This window comes from Panulirus ornatus, chromosome 19, assembly GCF_036320965.1.
Source record: "Panulirus ornatus isolate Po-2019 chromosome 19, ASM3632096v1, whole genome shotgun sequence".
Classification (NCBI taxonomy): Eukaryota; Metazoa; Arthropoda; class Malacostraca; order Decapoda; family Palinuridae; genus Panulirus; species Panulirus ornatus.
In genome coordinates, this window is record NC_092242.1 from 10,449,776 (window position 1) to 10,466,775 (window position 17,000).

The 17,000-nt window shown below is 47.5% G+C and overlaps 1 protein-coding gene across 2 annotated transcripts in view; it reads left to right on the plus strand.

Moving 5' to 3' along the window:
- The window catches only part of LOC139755385 (uncharacterized), a 150,009-nt gene that overhangs the window by 82,516 nt on the left and 50,493 nt on the right, over positions 1-17,000 (plus strand). The window contains exon 2 of one of the 2 annotated variants that reach the window (XM_071673629.1): positions 3,869-3,947. The exons of the other annotated variant lie outside the window; for it this stretch is intronic. The gene's annotated coding sequence lies outside the window, so the exon portion shown is untranslated. The remainder of the gene's footprint in view (positions 1-3,868; positions 3,948-17,000) is intronic. 2 annotated transcript variants of the gene reach the window in all.

A 17,000-nucleotide genomic window follows, 5' to 3' on the forward strand; every position in this document is an offset into this window, starting at 1 on the left:
GGGACATGCAGGAGGGAGAGTTGTACGTCGGGGTAGAGAAAGAGAGAGAGAGGTACATAGATGGATGGTTGAAGAGAGAATAAAAGAGTAAGGAGAAAGACGGGGAGAAGGAATTTAATCGTAGTTATGCAAAGATTCATTTATTATTATTATTATCATTATTATTACTATTATTATTATTATTATTATTATCATTATTATTATTATTATTAGTAGTAGTAGTAGTAGTCATCATTATTATTATTACAATTTTTATTGTTATTATTTTATCATCATTATCATTACACAGAAATATGTGCAAAAGCGGCAAGAGTGGACGGGATTGCAGTTAAATTTCTCAAGAAATTGGGTGACTAATGTTCTTGATTGGTTATTGAGTTTATTCCACGTATGGTGGCCCAAGGTGAGGTGCCAGAGTACTGGCAGGATATTCATATATAGAGGCAAAGGGAACGAAAGTGAATGCGCGAATTACGATGGTATAAATCCGTCGAGCTGTACCTGGTAAATTGTATAGTGAAGTAGTGATTGACAAGGTGGTGGTACGCATAGTGCATCAGACTGGGAAGAAACTAATGTGGTTCCAGGAGTGGTAGAGGACGTGTGGACCAGGTGTTTGCTTTGATGAATTGGTGAGAAATACTTTGGAAATGGAAATGGATTTGTGTATGGCATTTATGTATCAGGAAAGAGCCTATGATAGGGTCGACAGATGCTTTGTAGAAGGTGCCACATGTGGATATGGTGTTCTGTCTGTCTATCTGTCTATTTAGTGCTCTATGTCTGTTTTTTTTTAAGTGCTACATATCTGTTCACCTCTATGTCTTATATGTTATAATTCTGTCCATCTGTCTGGTACGTTCCAAGTCTGTCTCCCTCTCCCTACCTATGGACCTGTGGTTAACTACAAACCATCCACTTGCAAATACTGTCTCTCCAACAGCGCTCCTACAAGCCTAGAGACGAAGGCGAGCAGCTACACCTCCTCCAGGTCCCCACACCCCCTCCAACAACCACCAATATCTCATACATACAAACGACTCTTTAATGTCTCTCATTGTCTGTTTTCCCTCCGCCACCGAGCCCAGAATTAATAACCTTTAATTACCATGACCTTGTCTCCACTGATTAACATGAATTACGAGGTTTCGTTTATCGTTTGTTTGTCAGATTTCGCTGATGAGGACCGTGTGTTTTTGTGTTGTCTGGGTCTGGCTGGTTGTCTGGCTGGCTAGTTGTCGGGTGTGTGTGTGTTGCTTTGGTATCCCCATGAGCTCGGTGGTATGACCCATAAGCACGACGGCACGACCCTTGGGGCACGGCGCTACGACCCTTGGGGCACGGCGCTACGACCCATGAGCACAGTGGTACGACCGTTGGGCACGACGGTACCAACTTTGAGCACGGCGATACGACCCATGAGCACGGCGGTACGACCGTTGGGCACGACGGTACGACCCTTGGGCACGGCGGTACGACCCATGAGCACGGCGGTACGACCTTTGGGCACGATGGTACTACCCTGGGGCACGGCGGTACGACCCATGAGCAAGCCGGTACGAGCCATGGGCACGACGGTACGACCCTCAGTGCTCAGGGGTCGTACCGTCGTGACCGAGCGTTTGAGGGAAGGGGTTCCTCTCGCTCGCAGATCAAGAAATATTGCGACCACATAGTCCTGCCTCTCCGAGGGGGTGTTATGATGCCACGTAGCCAAAAGTCCGTGAAGATTTACGGTGGAAAAAATGCAGGGAGACAGACCACGAAGTGAGTGAGAGAGAGAGAGAGAGAGAGAGAGAGAGAGAGAGAGAGAGAGAGAGAGAGAGAGAGAGAGAGAGAGCTTGAGTTGCAGGTTGAAGTGTTTGTCGAGGATCATGGATGGGCAACACTGCATCAACCGTCAATTCAAAATGAATCGTAAATATTCCAAGTAGCGCCATCCGCAAGATGAGGTGTGCTGGATGTTAGTAATACATTATTTCCGTTTCCGATCAGTATTTACGTATTTTTCCTTAGCCATCTATTCGTCTATACTTGTTCGCCGTTTCCCCACGTAGCGAATTAGCGCCGTCAACGGAAGAAGGACGGTCTCATTTGTTCACATTCATTCTCTGACTGTTACGTATAATGTACCAAATTCTAGAGCCCTTCTATCTACAGCCGAGCCCACGGACCTTTCCGTGGTTTCCTCTGGCCGCTTCATATGACCTAGTTCAGCCCGTTGACAGAACGCCGCCCGCCCCCTGTATATCACATTGTTCCAGTTCACCTTATCCCATTCATGCCTCACACCCTCCTGCATGTTTGGGCCCCAGTCGCTCAAAGCATTTTACACTGTGTCTTCCCATCTCCAAATTGGTTTCCCCTTTCTCTTTATTCGCTCCACTTTCGATATGTATATCCTCTTGGTCAACCCTCTCCTCATTCATCCTCTTCTTCATATCCAAACCATTTCAGCACACCCTCTTCAGCTGTCTCTCACATATACTCCTCTACTGCCTGCCTCACCTCTTTTTTACCCTGTCATTTCTTATTCTATGTGTATGTTTGTGTGTGTGTGTGTGTGTGTGTGTGACAGAGAGAGAGAGAGAGAGAGAGAGAGAGAGAGAGAGAGAGAGAGAGAGAGAGAGAGAGAGAGAGACTGTACAGTATAGCCTTGTCCTTGTGCGTTCGTGGGCGCGCGTTGGCAGGAGGCTCCGCCCCTCTGCTTGGTATGTACGGCAGCCCGCGACTTCCCAGCCAAGAATCCATCAGCAGTAATAAGATCCCTCCCTCACCCCCTCTTTTTTATTATTATTTTCTACGGGGCTGGAGCCCCTAAGCCCCTTATCTTGGTTCGCAAGATCTTTACTTCTATTTCACGTCAGTAAATCCGAATGTAAAAACATTATTTATATGCCGCAACCTAACCTTCCCTTTTTTTTCATATTTCTTTTTCCTTAAAGTACGGACTAGGCATTCACTTCGGTTACCATAAACGAATCTTTGTCTCATGTCTTTTATATTCTTTGTTGTTATCTCTCTTCTTTCCTGAACTGTGATTCCTAATTTGTCTCACACCTCTGGTCTTATATCTCTCTCCCTCACCTCTTAGCCATTCACCTTTAGTTATCGTTAATCAATCTATCAAAGCAGCTTTTTCTTTTTTTTTTGCCTGCCCTTGAAGCTTACGTGGATCATTATAGGGATCAAGTCAGGGACCATCTTCACTACATCCTCGTCCTACCTATGCTATATCATCTTTACTACACTCTCTACACAACGTTACTTCAGAGGCCCATCTTCACTACACCCTCATCTTCACTATACAACATATTCTCGGCACCCTGATCTTCACGACACCCTCATCTTCACTATACAACATATTCAGAGCACCATAATCGTCGCGACACCATCATCTTCACTATATAACATATTCAGAGCACCATAATCGTCGCGACACCTTCATCTTCACTATACAACATATACAGAGCACCATGATCCTCGCTACACCTTCATCTTCACTATATAACATATTCAGAGCACCATGATCGTCGCTTCACCTTCATCTTCACTATACACCATGATCGTCGCTACACCTTCACCTTCACTATACAACACATTCAGAGCACCATGATCGTCGCTACACCTTCATCTTCGTTACATCCTCGACTCCACGGCCATTGATCCGATACAGACCTTTCACCTGATCTATAAAGGTCATGTCAAATGCTGTCTTCACTACACAAACATCCTCGACACGGTTGGTCGTTGACTTGAACTTTACGGTTTGCTTTTTGTACATCTTACGAGATTTATGTTATCTCGAATTTTAACCCGTGTCGTAGTATCTCTCTCACATACATATGGAATCATTTGTTTTCAACAGGTCTGGGGGGTATCATAGATCGACCAGAGGCGCTCATTTCAACTACTGGCCGCCAGGAGAGCGACGGTCGCCACCGCAAGTAAGCAGTCTGTATATATATATATATATATATATATATATATATATATATATATATATATATATATATATATATATACACACAAGCAAACGTAGGTTGTAGGGAGAAGTTTGTGTGCAATTTGAATATCTACTGTAAGTATTTTTACAAGACCAGATCTCTGCCGTGTCATGCGAATTGTGAACAGAATAAACCTAGAGATGGTGTATTCTCTCTCTCTCTCTCTCTCTCTCTCTCTCTCTCTCTCTCTCTCTCTCTCTCTCTCTCTCTCTAATGGTACCATATATATTCTTTCTTTCTTTCATACTATTCGCCATTTCCCGCGATAACGAGGTAGCGTTAAGAACAGAGGACTGGGCCTTTGAGGGAATATCCTCACCTGGCCCCCTTCTCTGTTCCTTCTTTTGGAAAATCAAAAAAAAAAAAAAAGAAACGAGAGGGGAGGATATATATATATATATATATATATATATATATATATATATATATATATATATATATATATATATATCCAAGGCTGGGGCAGGTCGTAAATAACATCATAAAATATATTGAGGCGAACAAGGTCGCCCGGGAAATACGTTGTTGCGACCTCAGACATATTGTCAAACTGCAGGAGAAATTCCACAGGGCTTCCTGATCAGGGAGAGAGAGAGAGAGAGAGAGAGAGAGAGAGAGAGAGAGAGAGAGAGAGAGAGAGAGAGAGAGAGAGAGAGAGAGAGAGGAGCCACACTCGGAGATGTCGTGAGGGTGTATATATAGAGAGAAGGGGAGGCCTCAATAAGGCTTGCCCAGTTCTGTGAGAGGCTATAAGACTCGTGAGGTAGTTATAGTGGCACACACACTGTAGACATCATCTTACTGGTACTCCGCTGTACGACTGTAATGTGTGTTATCACTCTCTCTCTCTCTCTCTCTCTCTCTCTCTCTCTCTCTCTCTCTCTCTCTCTCTCTCTCTAGATAACAAGGTCATGAGACAGTAGGAGATAGTTTAAAGTTCACTTTGTCGGATGGTGACATCTTCTTAGTTGCATGCCCTAGGTTACAGGACCCAGGTCACGTAGCAGCAAGGTCAGGTCACGTTAAGTAGTTCACAAACATCCAGTAGTGTAAGATTATTACAGACCATTCGGTGGCAAAATCAAGTAGTTTCAAGTCACTAGTAGTCACGGGTCAAGTGGAAGGGAGGTCAAGTGGTGGCAGACCACAAGTTGTATGGCTTTGGGCTCAAGTGGTGGCTTGAAGTAGAGCTAGGATGTAATGGCTAGGTTTAGTGGCCAAGGTAGTGGCCGAGGCACTGAATGGGATAGTGGCCGGAGTATTGACTGTGGTGGTGTCCGGAATAGTGGCGATAGTAGTCCCAGCTTTGGTTGTAACTAGGGTAGTGGCCAGGGTAGTGGCCGAGTGACCTGGACAGTGGCTGGGTTAGTGACCCAGGGTGGTTGGCTTGAGGTAGTGGCGGGCGGGGCGAGACTTTAAGAATCGTGTTGGCCGTCCCTTTTTTGCCTTGCGGCTCACGTCCAGCCAGCCACCCCTCCAGGGGCCACACACTCACACACGCAGGGATTTATATGCCTTCAACCACCAGTACATTGTTCTTCTATATGCCCCGGTAACCTAATTTATTTGGTTCGTCTTTCCTCCCTCCCTAGCGGGGAGGGGTAAATCACCGTGGAGAGAGAGAGAGAGAGAGAGAGAGAGAGAGAGAGAGAGAGAGAGAGAGAGAGAGAGAGAGAGAGAGAGAGAGAGAGAGAATCATACCAGACAACATCATAGAAACGTTCCGTCAGTCGTCGTATTTCGCGATAGCGTATCGCTCGTGACTATTATTTGGTCTGATGTCCGTGACGTCGTATACTGGGCATCGCGAAGACGTGTGAGACGTAGTGACTTCATCAGTATGGTACTGTTGGTGGTGGTGGGTCACGGCTCGTGACATACAGACCTGACCAGCGACAGAGAACCGGTGGCGCCCTCACCTTCCCCCTTGCCCCACCTCGGGGGGAAGCAAAACACTGGATTTTTTCAAAACAACTTAAAAGGTCAAAATTGAAATCTGGTCCATGGTTCGTTCCTGGGGGTTTTTACGTCCCGTTTTTTTTTTATTTTCCATATGTCTCTCACTCTTTCCTTTGATCATTGTTTTAGTCAGTCTTTATTTTCTTTAATTCCATTATTTTTTGTCAGTTTTTATCTAATAATTTATCATCAGTTATATTAGTTTATTTTGTTACTATTCATTTATCAATTAATCACATATTTTTCATGGGAATAATTTTTCGTTTTCTTCTCGGATGTCTGGTTTTTACGTAAGTTGTGAACATACCTGGGTTTCGTAATATAATAACATAGATATATGTTAAAAGAACGGGAATTAACACCTACACAACTGATATATGTATATATATATATACGTTCTGTTATGAGTGGTTTGCGCTTCTGCGCAGACCGTCTCAAGAATCTAACAGCGCGAGTCTATGTATCATCTTACCCATGGCATCATGGTAGTATCATTACCTCCATGTGGGTCATCCTATTTACGAGAACACATTAACCCCCCACAAGGGTTAGAACGGGGGGAGATTGCTGCTGCTTATATGACACTGTGAAACGTAGGTTCTTATGAGATTATTTTCCCGTGTTTTTTTATCATATTTTTTCCCCCCCTCTCTGTAGCTGCTACCCAGCCCGTGCCATGGGTGGTGGGTGGGTCGCTCTGTTTGTGATCTCGGTAGGGTAGGGCTTTTACCAGCGCGACGCCTCAACTGGTGTTTGTTACGGTAGCGAGGTCGAGGTTGTGTTTTTTCCCCTGCTTTCCCGCCATGCGCGCGTCACCGTGTCGCGCAGGTTAGGTTAGGTGCGAGCTTGATCAAAGTTGAGAAACGTATTAAGCTGTTGGTTATTGAGAGGGGAGACGACCCTTGAGGACGACGGTAGGACCCTTGAGCACGACGGTGCGACCCTTGAGCACGACGGTGCGACCCTTGAGCACGACGGTAGAACCCTTGAACACGACGGTAGGACCTTGAACACGACGGTAGGACCTTGAACACGACGGTAGGACCCTTGAGTACGACGGTAGGACCCTTGAACACGACTACACTACCCTTGAGCACGACGGTACGATCCTTGAGCACGACTACACTACCCTTGAACACGACGATACGACCCTTGAGTACGACGGTACGACCCTTGAACACGACGGTACGACCCGTGAACACGACGTTACGACCCTTGGGTATGATGGCCTGGCCTCTGACCTGAGTGTATGGGTAGATCTATACTGCCTCATGGCAAAAAACTCGTGGGTAGAGAGATGATCTCCTTCCTATCCCTTTCATTTCCTTTCCCGTTGATTGTACGACCTACCTGTTCCATACTGTATATCAGAAGTGACTAGATTCGCGTCAGTGACCAGCTAAGGCAAGCGATCCAAACGTCCAATTCAAGAATTTGGTGATATCATTTCAGGCTCTTTAGACGCACATGAGGAAAGGATATACAGACAAATATATATATATATATATATATATATATATATATATATATATATATATATATATATATATATATATATTATATACAAATATATATATATCATTTACGAATTACTCCCAAGGAAAGTGTTGAGCCCAGAGCCATCATCAGGGGGGTAATGGAGTCCTAGATTCCCTCAGACATAATCCTGGAAACAATCCTGCCAAATCCCTCGTCTAAAATTCCTCTCATCACCATTTACATACGGTCCTGCTATTTCAGGCTAGGCCATAGAAACTGTCCTACCCAAATCCTCGTGTATATCCTGGATTATCATGAGCTCTGTGAGCCTGGCTGCTGCTTCACTTGGTTCCTCTGTGGAGGCCAGCCACACGAGGAGTGACCATTGTGATAACCTCCTCCTCTTCCTCCGTCGAGCGGCGAAGCTTGTGGTGGAACTCCCTCCCTCCAATCTTTCCATCTTCCCCACATCCTCAGACCTCTCTGCCTTGGGAAATCAGGTCTGCACACACACACACACACACACACACACACACACACACACACACACACACACACCTCAGAAGCTAAGAAGCTGGGATTAATTTCTTCACTCCTTTTTCTCACCCTACTTTCCTTTCACCCAGGACGGCCATGATAGGAGTATGTTTTGCCATGTCCGTTACTGTAAATAAAAAAGAGCTCTAATCTCTCTCTCTCTCTCTCTCTCTCTCTCTCTCTCTCTCTCTCTCTCTCTCTCTCTCTCTCTCTCTCTCTCTCTCTCTCAGGGGCTTGCTTGGCCACACTTGCTTGGCTTGCCGTTACTGTAAATAAAAAAGAGAGCTCTAATCTCTCTCTCTCTCTCTCTCTCTCTCTCTCTCTCTCTCTCTCTCTCTCTCTCTCTCTCTCTCTCTCGGGGGCTTGCTTGGCCACACGAACCAAATGCCTCTCGAAGTTCTCACAGCCATGTTCTCGTAACCACCGGCTCTAAACTCTATCAAACATGGTCCTTCCACCGCAGTAAACGTGGCCGTACATGCTCCGTCGAGTCCTGGGGCACACTTAAGTCCCTCCCTCAACTGACCGCTGTAGGGGAGGCGCCAGCCTTCCGCACCAGCTGGTGTAAACAAAACAGGTGTGGTTAACGTGGTGGTGGTGGTGGTTACGCCCCTACTGCCTCCCCTCGGTAGCAAGGAGGGGAGGCCTCACATGGCCTATGTTTATGGTAGTTCCCCACCTTCCTCCTCCAGGGTTGCTTGGGGGAGGAGAGTTAACCCCTTTTATGCCATGCTCTTTATTTTTTTTTCAATTATGGAAATATTTTCCCTCAAGCTATATGCAAAGTTTTTGTTAGATATGTTAAGAAATCATATATATATATATATATATATATATATATATATATATATATATATATATATATATATATATGTTTAGAAATCATATATATATTCGCCATTTCCTGCGTTAGCAAGGTAGCGTTAAGAACTGCGGACTGAGCCTGAGAGCGCTGACGCTCCACTCCTCGCTCACACACAAGTTGTAATAACGATTAGAATAACAATACTTGTATATACGTGATAAATTTCGTTATCATAAAAGTTACGTAAATGAGCGGAAACGCTCCAGGTGTGAGATTGAGTCAGGTGTCTTATTATCTAGTGGCGCAGTTTAACCTCTTCCCTGTTTTTTTTTTTTTTTTGTTAACGTTTACCAAACGTTTATTTCCAACCGTCTGTTCCAGAACGGAGTAAGGTAAACGTACAAATGCTGTTGGACGTTTTGACTGTTCAGCGGGTTTGTATCGCGCCTTCCTGCACGCTCTCAGACCTGCACGTTCCCCCGTGCCTCGCAGGGAACACGTACAGAAGGTGCGAGAGAGTTCCCCGTGCTTCGCAGCGAACAGGTTACGGAAGGTCACAGTGATAGGGAATGTTTACGGTCGAAATGGGGAGGAGAGTGGAAGGGAAGGAGGAGAGTGGAAGGGAGAGATGGGCGGTGGTTACAGTAGGGGCACGAGGGAGCGAGTACAGAGGTCCGGTCCGGACACGAAACATATATATCGAGAGAGATTTGATTGGGTGCAGAAGCACACCGCAGGAGGTGGATGGGTGGGGGAGTGATGGAAGAGAGAGAGAGAGGAGTACAGAGAGAGAGAGAGAGAGAGAGAGAGAGAGAGAGAGAGAGAGAGAGAGAGAGAGAGAGAGAGAGAGGAGTCGGGGGGAGGCCATGGGGAGACAAGTGGTGGTAGGAGGGGTTGAGTCTGGTGTTTGAAATATTGGCAGTGATAAGTGACACCATCAGTCATGGGAGGAGGTCGGGGGTGTTGGGGGCCAGCTTGGCGGTGAGGTCAGGGGGCCTCGGGGTGAGGCACTGGCTGACGGGGGAGGCGGGCAGGAGGAGCCCAGTCCTCCAGGGGGAAAGCACCAAGTGACGAAGGGGAGGAGGAACTGCTCGAGATGGTAGGAGGACGTGCTTAAAGCCATAAGAAGGAGGAGGTGGTAGGAGCAAAGGAATCTTGAGGTGTGGGGTACAACATCGCTACGTCTCCAGCCTCACCCCTCACGGGCGGCAGGTAACCTCGATCTGTCATCAGGTCAAAACCATCTCGTTTATCCTTTACACACACACACACACACACACACTGCTCTCCACAGCTATGAAGGCCCGCTATCCACGGCTATGAAGGACACCCTCCTCAGCTATGAAGGCCCGCTATCCACGGCTATGAAGGACACCCTCCTCAGCTATGAAGGCCCACTATCCACGGCTATGAAGGACACCCTCCTCAGCTATGAAGGCCCGCTATCCACGGCTATGAAGGACACCCTCCTCAGCTATGAAGGCCCGCTATCCACGGCTATGAAGGACACCCTCCTCAGCTATGAAGGCCCGCTATCCACGGCTATGAAGGACACCCTCCTCAGCTATGAAGGCCCGCTATCCACGGCTATGAAGGACACCCTCCTCAGCTATGAAGGCCCGCTATCCACGGCTATGAAGGACACCCTCCTCAGCTATGAAGGCCCGCTATCCACGGCTATGTTGGACACCCTCCTCAGCTATGATGGCCACCCTCCAAAGCTGTGAAATCCGTACCCACACCCAGCAGAATGTACATACGCAAACACCGGCACGAGCAGCCACGCTCACAAACAGAGCCAAAGCAGCACACATTCACACACACACACACACACACACACACACACACACACACACACACAGATACAGGGAAGCATTATGAGTAAACATCAAGAAATGTGAGCATTTGACCTCGCACCTGTGAGGATTCACGCCAGATGGTCTCTTAAGAGTTGAAAAAGAACTTGCGACAGACTTTGTTATTCGTGATCCCTGCTGCAGACGATTTGCAAGAGGAACTTGAAAGTTTCTTTAGTATATTCATGGACGATGCTGAACTTATTGAGGGAAATGAGGAACCCCCGAGTTTACGACAGTGTACGCCTAGAATCTAAACACGTCCCGGTGTTCGTCAGACGTGTATGTCCTGATGTGACCCCCCCAGCCAGCCAGATGCAATCGTGATGAAGATGGAACAACACGAAATGAGGCCAGTCTATGGCCATCATCTCGCACGGAGGAAATTACAGGCATTCTTCCTGCGAGAGGAACGCCAGGGGATGGGCACACTGCCCATCACACTACCACATTATGTGGGGTTATGAAGGAAGTAAACTCAACATAGTTATAGAACTGCCTGGTCAAACCGCGTAGACGGAAGCAGACGGTCGTATGGCACCGTCCCACGTTGGAGTGTGCGACACCTCACATGAGAAGCCATCTATAGTTCCCTCTAGGTAGTCCAGCAGCGGGTAGGCTAACGAAGAAAGTCCCTGACGTGATACAAACACACACACACACACACACACACACACACACACACGCGCGCGCGCGAGCAAAGTGTATGTGTGTGTGTGTGTGTGTGTGTATAAGGTGCTAAGCCGGTAGTGATAACCCAGTAGCCTCATAGTCTAAATCCTCTCTCTCTCTCTCTCTCTCTCTCTCTCTCTCTCTCTCTCTCTCTCTCTCTCTCTCTCTCTCTCTCTCTCTCTCTCTCTCTCTGGTCTGAGTAAGGTCAGCGATGAAGCACATTCCTTCAATGTTATAGTGACAGCAGAGCAGTGTCCCTCGACATTCTGAGCTCGACTTTACGATTCCTGTGCACGACGTTACGATCCTCGTGCTCGACGGTACGATCCTCGTGCACGACGGTACGATCTTCGTGCTCGACGGTACGATCTTCGTGCTCGACGGTACGATCCTCGTGCACGACGGTACGATCTTCGTGCTCGACGGTACGATCTTCGTGCTCGACGGTACGATCCTCGTGCACGACGGTACGATCCTCGTGCACGACGGTACGAACCTCGTGCACGACGGTACGATCCTCGTGCACGACGGTACGATCCTCGTGCACGACGGTACGATCCTCGTGCACGACGGTACGATCCTCGTGTTCACGACGGCACGATCTGTAAATTTCATGACCTGGACTTTGACCTGACCTTTAAAGGCTCGGGGGTCAGAGGTCAGGCTCATCATACCCACCAAGACTCGTATCGCCCGCGCAGTCTTCCCGGGTCGCGCCGTCGTGCTCGCGGTGGTTAACCCCGCACACAAGCATAATCATACACTGTCTACATTACCTCCTCCCGAGCCTCGTTATTCCCGGCACGAACTGCGGACTAAGGTTGTGTATCAACGCCTCAGCACTTGTCCCTCCTCCTCACTCCTCGTCTGGAGGCATTTGCATCATATTGGCGGTTGGTGGAGGGTCTTATGTGTCTCTGGTGTGTGCTGAGCCCATGCTCCCGGGCGTTTTGTTTACATGCGATCAAGCTGACTACGCGCGCCATGGGTGCGATCGCGGGCTTCCGTTACGTGGGATCAGGTGACTACGCGCGCGCGCGCCCACCCCCCAGCTGGGAGCGACGGCAGCCATCTTGCCTCTTATCATTAGTTTAGCTGTCTCTCTACACGGCAGGTCGTCCCTCATATCTCGCAATTGCTGTTGCTGAGAGATTATCTTCTCGTTATGGGTAAGTAACTGATGGCTTACGTGTATCTTTGTAATTGATGGATTTTACATGTAAAGTACGATTTTCCTCTCTCGTGTATTTCTTTCGTGTTTTACTCGTTAATGGATTGATGTGAATGCTCAGTTCGAGTAATACAGGGTGTACCCCTCCAAAAAAAATGTACTCACTCTTTGACACCCTATAACTCACTGAATTTCTTTTTTTTTCAGATCCAATTGGCCCTTAGAAAAAATTCAGTGAGTTATATAGGGTGTCAAAACGTGAGTACATTTTTTTCTTGGGGGGGGGGTAAACCCTGTATGTGATCCTTAAGTATACTGTGGTGTGTGTGTACTGTCAGTATAACAGCAACCCAAGAACTAACTCAGACTTGTCGTCTGCTACACATGTTAACTAAAACATTTCGTCGTAAACAGCAACCTCAACCAGGAACCAGAACCCCACCCTACAGTATACTCCCATGTCATCTGTTGTGTTCACATGTGAAGGAAGAGGAGGAGAAGGTTGTTAAATTCCGTTATGATGAAGGGTATGTGGGGGGAAGCCACCACCATCATCACCACAACCACCACCGCCCTCTCTAAACATACCAGAGAACACCTCCACCAAGAGGCATCCAGTTTGCAAAAAAGAAAAGAAAAAAGAATATGCAACATACGGGGACCAAACTACCAGGACGAAAACACTTTGAGCACATTAGAGACATCAAGCGTCTCTTCATATCACAGAGACTCTCTTAAATAGGGACAAAGACGCACCATCAGTCTACCACAAGGGGAGGACCTGACACAACGACCCTTTACTGCAGGTCAGAGAGGCGATCTTCAGTAGCTATCCACCAGCTGCGTTGCCCCTCACGCTCCTACTTCTGCGTCCTCTGCCCTCCTGACGATGGTCTCCTGACAGCGAGACGTCGACAACTCCTACTGACACCGTGTATACAGGCTCTCCAAAGACACACGCAAGCAGATAAAGGCTATAGAAAAATTGTTTTCGGGTTATCTAATGATATATATATATATATATATATATATATATATATATATATATATATATATATATATATATATATATATAGGAATATCTTGATCACGCGCAAAATTGTGATCCTTTCCAATATATATATATAGTGTCGTCTTTTTTATTCGTGGTTTCCTCTCTCTCTCTCTCTCTCTCTCTCTCTCTCTCTCTCTCTCTCTCTCTCTCTCTCTCTCTCTCTCTCTCTCTCTCTCTCTGACCAACACCAACTTCCAGCTGGTATGTAGCACCGGACGTCACTGGGCACTCGGACCTCCGATGCCCTTCCCTCCGCCATCCTCGACATGGTGGCGCGATAGTGAAGTCTCTCCTACGCCATCGTCAGGAGGCTAGGGAGGGGCGCACACGTGCAGCCCCTCTGGCACCATGGCCCACAGGACGGTGCACAGGGTACTCTCGCCACATTTGCGTCCAAAGTCAGTGAGAGAGAGAGAGAGAGAGAGAGAGAGAGAGAGAGAGAGAGAGAGAGAGAGAGAGAGAGACCCACACACCCTCAACCACGGCTCTGCCCAGCGTCAGGCTTAGGCATAGCGTGTTCCGGTATTGCCTCACGGGGAATAAACCGGAGGTTATACATATTTCATCGATGCCGGGACTTATACAGATACCGTGGGATGGGGTGAGTGGGGGAGGGAGGGCGGAGATGAGTGCCCACTTCACCAGTGGTGTGTAAGCCGTTAGTTGAGAGAGAGAGAGAGAGAGAGAGAGAGAGAGAGAGAGAGAGAGAGAGAGAGAGAGAGATGTATCGCGCAAGGGGTAAGTTGCTGTTTGAACATAACATCAACGGTCTCCGGTGCAGGTACTGAGTAATGTAGTCGTGTTTATGGCCGTTAACAGAGCTTGATGAAACAGACGTATAACGCAGGAGGAGACCGATGTGAACAGAGGGACAGTGGAACGGGGGAGTGTGTGAGGAGGAGGAGGAGGAGGAGGCTGTCTGGGAAGACCTCCGTCTGGCAATATGAAGGGTTAGACACGTGACATAAGATCACACACACACACACACACTCACACTTAAGTGAGGCGAGGTGAAGGGATGAGTCATTTCATCTCTAGCGTGACCTCTGACCTGACCTGACCTTCGCAACATTCCTCGTGGTGCCCCGTCACCCACTTATGACCCCCACTATGCAAGGCCTCCTCCTACCGAATTCTTCTCGCACTAGGTAGATCAATGGATCTGTTTCTGTCAGTAGGCGGAGTGGGGGCAGAGAATGGGTAGGGTCCGTTAAGGGCGGGGGGGATACGAACCCTCCTCGGCGTGTGGTAAGGACTCCGACTTGTGGATTTAATTGGAACTGTCTATCCTTACCTGGTGCTGTCTGTCTGATTGTACCCAGTACCTGCTCGCAGTGATTAATATAATCACTACAGTTCATGAATTTCAAATCGCAGTCTGCCCTCGTACAATCGTAAGCTGTTACTGTGTTTATTTTAACGTTCAGAGATCACCTATATGTTCTTTTTTTTCTGCAGTATTCGTTTTGTTCTTCTTCTTATTTAGATTCCGATGACGGACAGCAGCCCCCATGGTCCCAAGCTTCAAAGAATTCTAGAAAATGGGGCAGGTCTTTGGTGTCCGGGCAGACACGGAAGTTCCAAAGCTTAGCGGTGTAGGGAAAGAAACAGATGACACAGCGGCTCATCCTTAAGTTTCTAGAAGCCTCACCGTAATGATCTATTCCAGTAGTACGTATTTCCTGTTATTTCACTCCAAGAGTGAGGGCTGGAAGGACTGTACAGGCCAAGGCATTATTGCTATATTCATTGTGTGCTTTTAGATGTGACGAGGAGGAGGGAACTGCAAAGAAAAAGCGACCATACTGCGGCAGCTCAGTTACGATCTTGATCGGACCATAGTCTTTACGTCCAGGCCTCCATCACCCACCATCACTTCTACCACTAGTGTCACCACAATACCACCACCATCCTCCACCATCACTGATCACCACCACCAGCGTCATGAAATAGCAGATACTGAGGCTAAAGACAGCTCTATCTAACAACCTGCACACGAGAGTAATTACCTCAGCGATTTTACAAGCAGAATGGGTAAATAATTTTGTTGTGGAGGCCCACAAGAGCAACACCCGACGAAGGATGAAGAAAGGTGCTGGGAGTAGGGCATGCCTCCGTCAACAGGAGTCACCATTATACGACAACTCTCACAGTCGAGTGAGGCCCTGGGTCATACTGTGTGTGTGTGTGTGTGTGGACCCGCGATCACTCGCCTACCCCAGCGTGTGGCACCTACTGTGTTACAGTCGACTGAGGACTGGTGTTATACTGTGTGTGTGTGTGTGTGGACCCGCGGTCACTCGCCTACCCCAGCGTGTGACACCTACTGTGTTACAGTCGAGTGAGGACTGGGGTCATACTGTGTGTGTGTGTGTGTGTGTGGACCCGCGGTCACTCGCTTACCCCAGCGTGTGACACCTACTGTGTTACAGTATCAGCGTGGTTGGTTGGTCAATTGGGCTCCAGAGGCCAATCATCTGCCAGGGTCATTAAGACCGTCGCCATCAGTATATATAATCACCAATTATCAGGAGTTGAAGATGATTCTAAGATCACATACACTAGTAGTCAGATATGAATTAAATGATGACACTGAAAGAATTTAGAGTATAGGGGAAATCTTAGACGGAAATGCTCATGTGAATGGAGTGAAGACTGAATACATGGTATCATAGAAATGGTTTTTGAGATTTGAGTCATTTTCACGCCAAGAAGCTCTGGACAACCATTGCGTTCGAGCGCTCAGCAGACTCCACAGGATTAGATCAGATCAGCTATCACCACTATCACCACCACCACTATCACCACCACCACTACCACCATCATCACAACCACTATCACCACCATTATCACACCACCACTATCACCACCACCACCACTATCACCACCATTATCACACCACCACTATCACCACCGCCACCACTACCACCATTATCACACCACCACTATCACCACCACCACTACCACCATTATCATACAACCGCTATAACCACCACCACTACCACCATTAATACACCACCGCTATCACCACCACCACCACCACCATTATCACACAACCGCTATCACCACCACCACTACCACCATTAATACACCACCGCTATCACCAACATTATCACACAACCGTTATAACCACCACCACTACCACCATCATCACAACCACTATTACCACCACCACTACCACCTTTATCACACCACCACTATCACCACCACCACCACTACCACCATTATCACACCACCACTATCACCACCACCACTACCACCATTATCACACAACCACTATCACCACCACCACCATTATCACACCACTACTATTACCACCATCACCATTACCACTCCCACCATTATCACACCACCACTACACTCCCATTACCACCATCACCACCACCATCAGCCATATATCAGCAAGACCCAATTTCTTATGCCGGCAGTAAACTATGGCTGACAGGCGAGCCTTGGAGGG